Source organism: Lactuca saligna, chromosome 3, assembly GCF_052625555.1.
Source record: "Lactuca saligna cultivar CGN05327 chromosome 3, ASM5262555v1, whole genome shotgun sequence".
In the NCBI taxonomy this organism is placed as follows: domain Eukaryota; kingdom Viridiplantae; phylum Streptophyta; class Magnoliopsida; order Asterales; family Asteraceae; genus Lactuca; species Lactuca saligna.
Window position 1 is genome coordinate 65,248,130 of NC_136419.1, and position 13,439 is coordinate 65,261,568.

Genomic DNA, 13,439 nt, shown 5'->3' on the forward strand with positions numbered 1-13,439 from the left:
TTTTCTCATTTTTCTTATAAATTCAAACTTTTCAAATTGTTAAAATTTTATATTTATTTTTTTTAATTAAACTCATGTAATACATGGGTCTCACATCTAGTGTGTGTGTATATATATATATATATATATATATATATATATATATATATATATATATATATACTATAATAAATGAAGGTTTTTTTTACCACATGTCATCTTCTCATTCATTTGGATACATGATATTTTCTAAAATTTTTAAATTTTTTATTTTCCACTTGTTATTTTATTGTATTTTTCATTTTACTAAATTAAAATTCCACATTTAATGTGTAAGGTAATATATATGTAAAGTATTTATTAAAAAAAAAAATTATATATGTAATGTATTCAATACATTAAAATCTCATTAATTTTAATAATTCAAATTTTTCTCATTTTTCTTATAAATTCAAACTTTTCAAATTGTTAAAATTTTATATTTACTTTTTTTTAATTAAACCCATGTAATACATGGGTCTCACATCTAGTATATATATATATATATATATATATATATATATATATATATATATATATATATATATATATATATATATATAGGGAAGGGTTATATGGAAAATAAACAATTAGGGCAACACATGTTAGAACCAGTGAAAACATGACAACACATCATTTTGGAATAACTACATAAATAACTTTCATAGTAGATTGCTTATGAATATAGAAATGGACACGTGTCACTTGATCATTGGTTCCAACATTTGTTGCCCTAATTTTTTATTTTCCATTGAACCTACTTCTATATATATATATATATATATATATATATATATATATATATAAAAGAGTAGCTATTTTGTCATGTGTCACCATATTAGACCTCTTAATTAATATGTTGCTACTTGTCAATCTATTAGTTCTCCATTTTAAATTTATTACACCTCCTCATTAATGTGATTCTATTTGTTAATATATTTATTCTCTATTTTAAATTTTAAATTTTATATTATTGTATTCATTAATTCATAAATAAATAATGTCTAATATATAATAAAAACTAATTTTACATATTTTTTTTTGAATTAACGATTAAAATTTCACATAACTAATAAAAATCTCTTAATTAGTAATTTATTTAAAATAAATGATTAATGATTTTAAGTTTTTAGTATAAAAGTTTAATTAATTTTATAACCGTGGTTCCCACGGGTTATAAACTACTATATATATATATATATAAAGAGGTGGGTTCAATTGAGAAAATAAAAAAGATAGAGAATGGAGGAATCATTATCAGCCACTCATTTAATTAGTCGTTAAACATAAAGGATACGGTGACAAACTTGTAAATTTGATATACTAGTATTTAATCACAAATACGAACAGTTGAAATTCATTCGTTTTTTGCTCTTTCAATGCAACCTTCAATTATATTTGAATACGAACATATCTTTAATATCTACGATAATTATGCTCCCAGCATCATTAGAACAACATCATCGATAATCAACAAAAAATTCAATTTATATCATTCATTCAACATCGTTTATTAAATAAAACATCGAAATTAAGGTTAGAAAAAGATCAAATCATTTTTTTTTTTGAAATTTTCATATATTTCTCTACCAAGCGACTATTTTGTAAGATATAAGTAGTTAAAGTATCATACTTATCACATTTTTAAAAAAGTTAACTTGTATGCACTCCAACTGTTTGATGAAATGCATAAACTAAATTACCACGTTATATTCACATATGAATATGTTTTCTCACCTGAATCAAATCATTAAAAGAATATTTAAAACCTTTTCTGAACATGCATGAAATGAAATAATGTTTGTTGTCATCTCAGATGAATAGCAACAATTCAATAAATCTAATCTAACATCATTAATAAGAAAAAATTGATAAACTCCGATCTTGTTTACTGGTGAAGACTTCTTGTTTCCCATGATCAAGTTTATCCTTCCTTGCTCTATCTCCTCACTTTCCTTTAGCCCCTGCAAATCAGAACAAATGTGAAAACCACATCCTGCATCAAGGACCCATGAACGAGAAGATAATGAGTTATTAGAAGAAATAGTGTAAATACCTACTGAAGACGGCTTCACTTTGCCATCTTTGATATCCTGCAGATATTGTGGGAAGGTTCTCTTCCAATGCCCCTTTTGATTGCAATAAAAGCAAACAGCTTCCTTTGGATCAGAGACACGGGGAATGGAAGCATTGGGCTTAGCTTTTGGGACTCCGCTAGATGACCCGACTTGGACTTTTTCCTTCTAGTTTTGCTTAGGAGGACCTTTCCTCCTTTTCCCCTTTATCTGTCCAATAGCTAGAACAGGAGCACTTGCAGGAGTAGAGGCTAGACTTTTACCCTTCATCCCTGCTTCAGTAGTCTGCAACAAGTTGTGCAATTGGGCCAATGTCTGCTCAGTGTTGTTCAAATGGTAAGTTAAGATAAATTGACCATAACAATCAAGCAATGAGTTCAAGACCATGTCAATGGCCAATTCCTCATCAAAGTGAATGTTGAGCTTGACCAAACGCTCTATGTAGTGTTGCATTCTTTGCACATGAGATACAACCGACTCCCCCTCTTTCATCTTGCAAGCCATGAGTGACTTGACTACTTCAAACTTTTCTTGACAAGCTCGCTTATGGTACTTTTCCATAAGGTACTTGTTCATCTCAAAAGGCCAGTAGTCCTCATAGTACCTTTGCAGTTCTGGGGACATGGTTGCGACCATGATGCATGCCACTTTGGTAGCATCATCATAGTGCTTCTTGTAGGCATCATACTCTTCGGGAGTGGCTTTGGACTCATCAAGTTCTTTGAGCTCCTTTTCAAGGACATACTCTTTGTCCTCGAATCTAAGCGCCATCTTGATGTTACGCATCCAATTGCTATAGTTAGAGCCATCCATAACGACTTTGGAGCAGATGTTGAGTAAAGAGAAGTTGTGGTTGGAGGATGATGAAGCAGAACTGTTTCCAGGAATAAATATCTGAAAAGAAAGATAGTTTTAGTTAGATTTCAAGGCACCTCAATATAATAACCCAAAGATATCATATCAAGGTTAGGACCCAACTATGACGATTTACAACTTAGAAATGGGATGCCGAGATCCAAGTTCAAATCTTATAAAGGTTGGTGAATGACGATTCACCAATTCCACCATTAGACAAAATAAACAAAGTGAAATTCCTAATTCTTTTTGAGATACATTAAAACTATTTAATGGCATGTTTTAATCTCGGATTATGCTCTACTATTTGTGACTGGGATACCGAGGATCACAAACTAGATGTGAATAACCATGCAAATGGGCTTGGTAACCTTATTGTCTTTATCATTAACTATTGATGTGCCGGTAAACCACATATGCTCCATCAAAATGATAATTATAAGATACCCATTACTACTCTTTATTAGTGCCTATTAGTGTGTCGGTAATCCACACATGCTCCACCAACGACCAATAAAGCATAATGAGCAATTTCATGGATTAGCATACTTTTCACATTTTTCCTAAAGTAACTAGAGTTGGGATTTTCTGTAAAATAATGTTCTAGTACTTTCTTTAATAACATTATACTTTTAATGAGATGTAGTTGTCCTATCAAATCCGTTTGGCTAACGACCCTCCACTAATCAAGGAAGCGGTGGGTGAGAGTGGACACCCATTCAACTACCATTTTATAGGCAGTTTCCTTATACCCCCTTATAGACTAGCTTCGTGAATGAGGCATCCTAGCAATTTGACTGACCATACTCTTATACATATATAATATTTAACTTTTAATTATAATATATATATATATATATATATATATATATATATATATATATATATATATATAAGGTGTGTTTTAAACTTTTAAAACTTTAGGGTTTATATATAAATTTCGAAAATTAAGCCATTAATTTTAAATTTAAAATAAACCAAATTACTAGATTTAATCTTTATCTATTAATTAACTTTTAATTAATTTATTAAATCTTGTAAGGATTATCTAATCAAATTAAACACTTAATTCAATCCTAATCCTTATCCCTCTAAATTTTGAAAATTAGGGTGAAGGATAATTATCCAATTAATCTAATCAAGTAACAATTATCCAAAACAAGAAACCCTAAAAATACTAAGCATATTTCGAAATTCAAGGGAGGAGGCTAGGGTTTTTCAAAACCCTAACCCTAATTTCGATTAGGGTTCATGGAGGCTAGGGTTTTCAAAAACCCTTTGAACCAAAAACCCTAGAAATCGAAAATTTGGCCTTTTAGGGTTTAATAGCTATAAAACCTAATTTGCAATTCAGCTATTATAGCAATTCAATTTAAAACAACAATGGCTCTGATACTACTGATGGGTTTTTGGTAAAACAAATAAACTAGAAAACAATTCCTAAGTTCACATGCAACCTACTTTGGATCTATGTTTAAACTATTGAACATATAACTTTGAATTGCAAAATAAGAACCCTAGAGGAGAGAGTCTATTTTCGAAAATAACAAACTAGGGTTTAGGAGTTACATACATTTTAATTGTTATAGCGAACAATTGACAATCCTCTTGATCTTGATCTTGATCTTCTTGGAAGCTTAGCACCACAAATGTAATGCCTCTAATGGAATCACACCCAAGAACTAGCAAGAAGGAAACTTGAAGGAGAGAGAGAGAGAGAGAGTAGGGTATGCAAAAAGTCAGACTAGGGTTTCTTCCAAGGTAGGAGTGGCCGATTTTGGGAGCTGGAAGGCTCCTTATATAGCTGAGGGATCTAGGGTTTAGGGAAAACCCTAATGCTCCTTTGTTTAGGGCCTAAGCAAACCCATGGGCCTTATCCAAGCCCGCTTGGACGAAATCCTTAGGGTTTCCCTTATAGATTTCGTCTACCTCCTTGAAAGGAGCATCTGGAGCCTTCCACTTAACTATCTGATATTTGCGAACTAGTCCCTCCACTTTATAATTAATACTTTTAAACCCAAAATTAATTCTAATTAATTTCCGGCTAACTATTAATTAAACATAATGATTTCTAATTAATATATTAGTCTTTTAACATATTAATAAATTAATTTATATTAATTTATTAATCTTATAATAAATCAATATCTCTCTTTTTATAATTTCCATGTCCGGTTGCTAGGTTTGAGGGCAACCCAAAAGGATTGTGCTGCTGTCAATTCAAGTACATACCAATTATAGTTATGGGCTTAGACACCTAATCCAACAGTTCCATCCGCAGATGGATGGGCAGAGTGAGCGGACCATCCAAACCCTCGAGGATATGTTGAGGGCATGTGTCATTGATTTCGGTGGGAGTTGGGATTCCCACCTACCGCTTGTGGAGTTTGCCGACAACAACAACTAGCATTCCAGTATTGGCACCCCGCCTTTCGCGCTGTTGTATGGGCGGAAGTGTAGGACCCCAGTCTGTCGGGGCGAGGTTGGGCACAGGGTGATGGGTCAAACAGAGGTAGTTCTTCAAACTACCGAGATGATACAGCAGATTAGACAATGATTGTAGACCGCTCAGAGCCGGCATAAAAGTCATGCGGACCGGCGCCGATCTGAGCTGGAATTTCAGGAAGGTGACATGGTTCTCCTGAAGGTCTCGCCCTGGAAGGGTGTGATCCGTTTCAGGAAGAGGGGAAAGTTGGACCCCTGCTATATTGGGCCGTTCAGGATTGTTGCCAGGGTGGGCAAGGTGGCTTATAGGTTAGAGCTCCTAGAAGAGCTTAACCGGATCCACAGCACGTTTCATGTTTCGCAATTGCGAAAGTGCGTGAAAGACCAGGAGGAAGTAGTGTCGTTAGATGACATACATGTTGATGAGTGCTTGAACTATGTGGAAAGGCCTGTGGCGATTTTGGAAAGGAAGAACAAGATTTTGCGGAACAAGGAAATACTTTTGGTTAAGGTACAATGGGAACATCGGAAGGGATCCGAGTGGACATGAGAGCCGGAGGCGGAGATGCGCAAGCATTATCCGACATTGTTTATGCCAACGGACTTCAAGGACGAAGTCTAGTTCAAGTGGGGGAGAGTTGTGACGCCCCGAATCTTAGGTAATACTTTAAATATTGTTGGGTTTTGGCCCTACTCGACGAGTGGGTTGCCCTACTCGTCGAGTAGCAGCGGGTTGGATCGCGAATTAAGTGATCTACTCAGCGAGTAGGAGCTGGAAAGTGAAACCCTAATTCTTGGGGTTTGCACCCTTATTTAAAGAAGCTCAAACCTCTTTTTGTTCCTTTGCAACCCCCTTTGCATCTCTAACTCGTGTGTGTGTGTGTGTGTGCCATTGTGTGTTGAAGCTTTGAGAGAAGAGTTTTGGTATAGGAGTTTGGGGAAACAAGTGATTGAGGCAAGGAGCTGGGAGGAGATCCGAATTCTACTTCTGTGGACATCTTTTTGGAAGGTATTTAACCATTTCCCCTCAGTTATTTCAGTTTAGACCTCATCTTTGAATGAGTTTTAGGGTTTTATAAGGGTATCAAGTTGGTATGGCAATCCATGGGCTAGATCTAAAGTTGTAACTTCAGATCTGGACCCTCTTTGAAGTATACAAGCATAAAGTTCCAGCTTTAGTCGAGATTAAGGTTCCCTTGGTCCATGAGCACCCATTAAAAGTTGGTTTTGACATTAAGAACTTGTAAAGTAATGCATGCACGTAAAGTTTGCAACTTTACGTGATAAGCAGGCTTAAGGAAGTTAGATATGTAATTTGGGACATTGCCATGGCTTAAAGACATTTGCATGTTAAAATGACTGAAGGGACTCGAAGAGTCGCAAAGCCGACTCGGCGAGTCATATGAAAATGTACATTAAACCCGACAAGTTGGATGAGTAGCTCGGCGAGTCAGATGAAGGAAGCCGTGAACTCGACGAGTTGGTTGAACAACTCGGGGAGTTAGATGAAGATGGTCACGAAACTTGACAAGTTGAAGAACAACTCGGTGAGTCGTATGAGTTTTAGCCAAGGATATGTTTGCGTGTATACCCGTCGAGTTGCAAAGAGGAAACTCGACGGGTGGCCTTAAGATTTGATCGGGATTCGAAGGAACTCGACGAGTCACCCCAATGACTCGGCGAGTTGGAATGTGCTTCAAAGACTCGGCTTATTGTACTGTTGGCTTATTGTACTGTGGGAGGGAAGCAGTGATGACAATCCGTATGAGTTGGATTAACTTTTGGCTTATTGTACTGTTGTTAATGTTTTTGGCATCTTTGACTGACATCTTTTAACTTTGGAATCTTTTGGCACATCTTTTGAAAACTAGTTGGAATAGCTTAAATGCATGTTTAAGCGTGTAGTGTTTAACTTTTTGCACATCTTTTGGGTGTAATGAATGTTTAACTATGTTATGTAAAACTTTTGACACATCTTTTGAAGTCAATGTTCCCTGGAATGTTTATAATGTATTACCATCTTTTGCACATGTTTCTAATACCATTTATATTGTTTATAATTTATTACCATCTTTTAGAATATCAACTGTAATCACAATTCCATTACAGTGTAATCACAATAACATTACAAGTTTTGTACACTACCATTCCAATGATTCAATTCTATTAACATGTTTATTACTATCTTTTATACTACCAAGTTTAATAACAGTTCCATTACAATGTACAATTCCATTACAAGGTGTAATTCCATTCCAATGATTGAATATAACCTTTTTCATTGAAAACATCACAAAAACATACATAATTTAGTCATACTACATCATAATATATCATTTAAAACAACATTTTGACATACAAGAGAAACAAGAAAATTAATGCAAGTCTATGGGTAAACAATTTCCAATTAACTTTGTCAAGTTCTTGTTTATTCTTGTTCTTGTCTTCTTCAATCTTCATCCTGCATATGCTGATTTCATTCTCCAAGGTACAAAATTTCAAGGTAAGATTGCAGCTTTCTTCTGCTTTCATCCTGTAATGCCCTCTTCCATCTTTCCTCCCTTCATCCTCATCCAACCATTGCCAAAATTTACAGCTTGGACTTTTTCCATTCTTCAAGAAATTTATAAAAACATGTTAAATTGAAGGATGAAGAAGAAGTAAAAAAATATGAATTACCAGTGAGTTTTGACAAAATTTGAATTTCCTTTCAGGATTGTCTAGGGTTCTTGATGTGTTCACATGAGATGGCAAGTCGCACTCACATGGATGATCCGGTTGCAATTCGTCTTATCGTTTGGAAGAAAAGGAAGAGGAGAAGATGCCATCGATCGATCGATCTAGGTTTTTAATTAATAAGCAATCATATCTCACCCTTCTTATAATGTAGACACTTCTCAATGCCACGTAGGTGATGAGTATTGCAGCGTACAAGCCACGTAGATGCCACATCACCCAAAACCTACAATAGCCAGTAAAGTTGGTTATTTGTGAACGGGTGAAACAAGTTAGTTGGGTAAATGAGTACAAAAAAAAACAATATTACCCATATGTGATCATTTGAAATACTTAATTACCTTAATAAGTCAAATTCCCATGAAAAAATAAAGTCATAAAATGTCTATACTGATAGGTTTTTTGCGTGGCCAAAGACCAGTTTTGTACCAGTGTTTGTCAACCTTGTATTACATGAGTTATAATGTAGTTGTTAATATAAGTACCATATGAAAATTATAAGATATTTTCACATATATTGATTTCAATTGTATGTTCACATAAACAAACTAAAAGACTTCTAAAAAATAACTTACTGTTGTAACCATACATTTAACATTGAAATATATTGTTTTCAAATAGACATGCAGAAAATCTATATATCATTGTTTCAACTGTATGTTCAAAACTGAAAAAAGAAAACATCATTTGCTACCCAAATCAAACATTTTTGCAACATTTCACTTTATTTATGCTTCCTCTATATACTCCTCTCGTATTGAAGGATCAATTAACTGGTAGTGGTTTGCCTCATTCTCCATTTCGTCCTTGTGCATTTTAATTAGTCAGTTAGGTGTTGTTGCTTTTTTTTTCTTCTAAAAAAGCATTTCTGACCACTTATTGTTGTACTGCACAGCACTTGGCCATTCGCACATGTTTGTTATTAGAAGACTTCTAACTTAAAAACTCTTGCACGTGTGATACGTGGTGTAGCACTAGACCATCCGCTTCAAACGTCTTTACACCTTACTTTAACTTATTGCAGCAGTCTGCAGACTTTAAAAAACAAACAAACTTTTATTACATGCTGCAGTCGTTTGGTTCACCTCTTCTGCTACACAGGGTTGTAGAGGTGGTCCGCAGACTTCAGGAATTTTCGCTTTGAGAAAACAAACAGCACATGAATGTCACACAACAATAGTCTCACAACATACTTGAACCTTAAATTTATCAGCATCATATTTTGATCTTTGGATTCCTCTATAGCTCTGCAACTCGAATCCATAAATCATTCTACTCTTAGTGTTTCCGTGCGATGCACAGTGAAAATTTCACAGTCAAAATTCTATGTTCTCTGGGGCATTGGAAGTTGTGACAACCTGAAATTTTTTTCTTTGAAAGCTCAGTCAGTTAACTCAAATCAGTGATAGACTCACTCCTGCTATCATTTAGCACAATTTAGAGTCTGTTTGAGTGTTCTGAGCCTAGTACACTTAAGGAATAAGTGTTAGGATCTATCTGCTAAAGCCACAATACAAGATTCAAGCCCTAAACTCCAACATGTGGAGTTTACGATCGTAAACATGGAGTCTACGACTGTAAACTCAACCATGGCCGTGAACTCCCCTATATAACCTCATATTCTTCAACTTTCTTTCATTATTTCATTCCCAACTCAAGAATACTTCCAAATCCTCTCAAGTATCATCCAGATTTTCATCCTTGATCCTCAAAAATCGTAAGTGTTCTTTCTCTAGTTTGTTGTTAATCCTTTTTAACTAGCATCATCTCATGATTTCATCCATGAAAATCATGTTTTCTTAGATCTTCAAGTTTCACTAAGAATACCAAGAACACACACTAGTGTTATTGGTCAAAATCAACCATTTCAAGCCTCTATATCGTAAGTACTCTTTCCTACACTTCATATCTAGTAGATGGCCTTGAATTACAACCTTGAAACATGCCTTTTCCCTTGAAGGTCATGATTTTACGGCCCAAGATCTTCATAGGCCGTAAACTCTATGTTTTGGCATATTTGGGCCTTAAACTCTTCCAAACAAGCAAGCCTTTGACCTAGAACCATTCCTTGATGTGTTTAGGACCTTAAACAAAACTTATTTCATGATGTCCATGAGTTTACATCCGTAAGCTCCTTGCTTGGCTGTAAACTCATCAAAATCCTCCATTGGTTTGGTCTTTCTCATCCTCCAGTAGAGCAAAAGTCTGTCAATCTTCCCTAGTCTTCAAACAAACACTTATGCATGTTTGACCATGAGTTTCTGAGCGTAAACTCCCTTTTTCCGTAAACCAATGGTAGTAAACTCTTTTTAGTGCCATTCCACACCCTTTAGGTCAATCACATGTGATTCAACACTTCATTCAAAGTGTTTCCTAGTCCCGTGAGGTGTTTCCCTGCCTTTGGTTACCTCTAAACCCTATATTTATGTCAATATATGTCATTTAGGACTTGTTAAGTCTCGGGACATCATTCATGGAACTTATCATCCTTACACACATACCCGTTTGAATCACTCACATCAAGTGAGTTCATACCCCGTAATGAATCTTTTAAACTATTTTAAATGCTTTTAAGGGGTGGGTGGGTGGGGGGGGGGGGGGGATACAAGTTGAACATAATTTATAATTGTGTAATTTTTTGTTAAAAATCCTTTAAAGGATTACTTATCTCTTTTATAAGTAATCAAAACATTTCAAAAACTCTTTTAAAGTTATGCTACTTTTTAGTTTAACCAAAACTCCATTTTAAAGTACAAGCATAACTTAGTAGTAAAACGAGTCTTTTCAACAACAGTTCAAGTTAAACACTAGTAAAATATAATGGGTATAGTTTAGAGAGTCAGTTCATACTAGATACTATACACGATAACATAAGAGAACACACAATAAAGAGAAACAGGGAGGAAGATACAATACACGATAACTGAAAGAACATACTATAACAGAACAAACATAATAAGGTGCTATAGCATGGGACAAGTACAGGATCTAAGTATACCAATGAATCACTAACACATTGTTCTAAACAAAAAGGTGATAGTTATATTAGGTATACATGATCATATAACTTTAATGTGGATGTTCACGATGCAACCACCGGTTTGCCAAGTCGTGTTTGGTTCCCAGACTCTTTTGACAATGAGAGCATATATTATGGGAACTAGCCATCACATTATGACCTTAATAAAACAAATATGTTTTAAGGTATTTAGTACGTCCAGTTTGTCATTTATAAGACAACTGAGTACTTATATTTTTCCCATTACTTTCATAAAGTGACAGTTCCGCTTGAAAGTTAATGCAAACTATTTTCGAGTCGAGATAGTTATAAACTAGGGAAAAACTTACATCTTTTCAAAACGACAAACAGAACAGTCAGGTCTAGTACATTCAGTAGAAAGGGACCATAATGCTAACCTTATGATTCCTTAATGTATACATCAAGAGGTATATATTAATAATATATGATAGGTAATAGGATGTGTGCTTTCTGCTTCATTTCATGTTCCTTGTTTGGTTGTGGGCTTAGAGCGGATTCACCCAGTCTATTATCCATTCGATAGTAGTTGTATATATGTTCTGTATACATTAAGTCATCATAAGGGGTACCAGGTATGGGTCAGCCGGTCAGGTCATAGGACACTAATTTAATGCACAATTTTCTAGTACAAAACATACTTTTCAAATCAGAACTTTGGATATACAAAACTAGAAACTTACCAGTAAAGGGTTTAATCCGTTTCATTAAACCATCATTTTAAAAGACCTTAGGTAGTTAACTATATAATACCTTAGTTTATACATCGAAGATTATATATAATTAATATCCAATAGGAAGTTGGATGTGTGCCTTCTGCCTCATTCCCTATTCCTTGTTTGGTTGTGGGCTTAGGGCAGATTCACACAATTAACTATATGTTCGATATTAGATTATATATAGCTAGTATAAACTAAGTGATTATAGAAGGAACTATTGTGGTTACTATTTTATCATAAGAAATAAGGCTTTTCTTAAAGAATCTTTTCATAAATTATAAAGGAACTATTACAGTTAAGTCCGTGAGTACCAAGGGAATACACCAGGGTTATATACAACAAGGATCTAACAATCAATGGAATGTGTGTCATCTGCCTCATTCCCTATTCCTTGTTTGGTTGTGGGCTTAGGGCAGATACACACAAATGATTTGTTTACTCTGAGTTTTATATAATTTGTATCCATTTAGTACTCATACAAAGGATTGTAGAGTCATTTTTACTTATCTTTCATCAAAGCAGGAAATATAGGATTTTCTGGAGGAACAGACGAACTTTTCTAAACATAGCTTACAACTTACAACTTACTACATTTTTCAATTACATTTCACAACAAATTTCTACAACTTACTTACATCACTAAAATCTTATGAACTCACCAGCTTAATTGCTGATAAACTCTTTCAAATAACTTGTATTCTCAGGAAACTAGTAGATAGGTACTCGCGTTGGGAATTCAGAAGATGGAGCAGTATAGCTCCAAGTCTTGTTTTGTTATTTGTTTATGTATTCTATGTTTTGTGAACACATACATTGTAAACACTTTCTTTCTAATGAAATGGTTGTTCATTACTTTGCTTACTATGATGCATGTCTTGTGATACTAAACATGACGTCCACCACCCTTGAACGTTTCCGCCGTTCCGGTTTTGGGGTGTGACAGAAGTCTATATGATGTCACATGTGGAGCACAAATAGCTTCAGCCTTAGACGATTAACTAATAAATCTCATATAATTTAGAAGCCTCAAATGTTGAACAAAAGTAAAAAAAACAAAGGTTATTTGCAAGTTGTTTCAATACTTTAAATAATGTTATATGCTTTATGTTTGGCACTTGCCAATTTCGTAGAAGGGTACCATATTGGTCTTCAGTTCCAAACATGGCACACGACTATATTTTCTAGGGTTTTATGGTTATATAATGGTATTCGCAACTATAGATTCCTATTTAATCATTCTTTAAACAATCATTTTATTGTTAATCTATATGGGATTGGCCTAATATTTACATGTTTTACGGTTATATAATAGTATTCATAACTAGGGATTCCTATGTAATCATTTTTGAAACAATCGACTAATATAAGAGTTTTCCAGTTCCTGCGTATGGATGTAGATCACTTCGACCGAACCACGTTAATTCCTTGTCTTGTTTTGTTCTTTAGCTTTCTTGCGTAAAATTGATGATATCAATACTTGGCCTCTTTAGATTGAAAAAGAACATATATATGTGATTCTTTTACAAAACGGGGAAAAAGACCTCTATTTATAAT